The sequence below is a fragment of the Cupressus sempervirens genome, chromosome 9 (genome assembly GCF_028749045.1).
Source record: "Cupressus sempervirens isolate cs-2001-9-10 chromosome 9, ASM2874904v1, whole genome shotgun sequence".
NCBI classification, from domain to species: Eukaryota; Viridiplantae; Streptophyta; class Pinopsida; order Cupressales; family Cupressaceae; genus Cupressus; species Cupressus sempervirens.
This window is the reverse complement of record NC_143126.1, coordinates 764,209,799-764,211,419: the sequence shown is the minus strand read 5'-3', so window position 1 is coordinate 764,211,419 and position 1,621 is coordinate 764,209,799. Positions and strand designations below refer to the sequence as shown.

Here is a 1,621-nt window from a genome sequence, read left to right as displayed (position 1 = left end):
GACTGAATGGTTGAGGGTTCCTTCATAATTGAACAATCTCTTACCCAACCAAAGATTCAATTAACTATAATTTTCCTCGTTATTTGTCGCCTTCAGCACTTTGCTTCATCGTTAAGTATAGACAGCGTCATTAATACCTACTGCCGATGTAATTTCAGGGGATTGACCATCCCCCTTTCAACGATTTGCTCCATTAGCCTATGTACACATTGTACTCCTCTCCATTTTCTGTTTAAATGAAAAGTACGGGTCTTGCAGGTTAATTTATCTTAGCATTACTATTAAGCTTGACATCATATAGATTTAGTATTTATTTGTGCCGCAAACTTCTATAGATTGGATCTTTGTAACATTTGTTTAATTAATAACATGAGCTCTGTGGGAGCAGCAGTCCATAAGACGAAAGAAACTATAAAACTGAATAAATGTAACTTATAAGTTAAACTTTAGAAATATGCAAAGTTAAGATACCATGGAAGTATCTCAAAATTTTGAAGAGGCAACGTCTTCAATTTAATTTTTGTTTATCAAAATATATATTACAATCATAGTGACTGGATACCTAGTCAAATGCTGAATGAGGTCATTTCAATACAGTAAATCCTAATCAAGCATCTCAACTTATAATGCCCACTAAATCTTTTTGCAAATTTATGTTCGCAACTCACAAGCAGCATTTTTCCAAGACACAACAGCAGCAGAGGGCACCACAACTGCATTAAAACAACGGAACCAATAAGACATTTCCTAATCCAATGATTCCTTCAATTATCTATTTCTCACAACTAGCGGGTTTTGAGATGAGGAATGGCTTAAAGCTAACCGATTTAGAATGGTATTCAGATCAGTCCTATATAGATTTGAAATTACTTTTAAAGATAAATCCATTGCGTATAACAAGAAACAAAAATCAGAGGACTCACCATCCCTTCCAGAAGCTATGTCCTCTATATTATGTCTCTGGTGGAGGTCCTCGCTGTGGAAGGTAGATCTGTTGAGGATATCCAGGTGGAGGGTAACGCTGCTGTGGGTACCGAACCGAAGGATAACCCTGTCGTGGTGGAGGATAAGCCTGTGGATACGTTGTTTACATTAAGAATTTATAAGGAAAAAAGCTTTTAGAAATATTAAGATTCATAGAAATTTATGGATGAAAATTTCACAATCCATATTGGTTTAGATAAGATTGCTTCTAAATTTCTAACTAGATCTGTTTTTTAATCAATGAACGAAAACAATCTTATTGAATTTTTGAGAGAATTCAAATGACAATCGAAAAGATTGAACATTTTAAAAAGAAAATCCTTGGAAATGAAGAATAAATTGTGCAGGAGGAGCTCCAACGTATTGATTGAAGACATCTCTTTGCTGTCAAATGGGTTTCAGTATAATAATCGTCAGCTAAATTTAGGGTTAAGCATAAAATGGCTAAAAAAAAGACAATGAGCAGTGGTTCTATTTCCTTCATTCTTTGGATGATCTTTACCATCTTTGAGTTTGGTGTTGTCGACAATGTCTTTAACAATGCTTAAAGAATAGAGTAGGACCGATGTGTTTACCTTCGACTGTTTACTTGTTGAATTACATCAATTGTCAGTAGACCATTTTTGCCACCCATAAC

General features: G+C 34.7%; 1 long non-coding RNA gene across 1 annotated transcript; it reads right to left on the bottom strand.

Annotated features, from left to right (window-relative positions):
- Positions 1–479: 479 nt before the first annotated feature.
- LOC149540928 (uncharacterized) lies at positions 480–1,123 on the bottom strand. The gene is made up of 2 exons (XR_016356054.1): positions 924–1,123; positions 480–713 (listed from the first exon to the last, which is right to left on the bottom strand). It is a non-coding gene; the product is annotated as an uncharacterized LOC149540928 (long non-coding RNA).
- Positions 1,124–1,621: the final 498 nt, after the last annotated feature.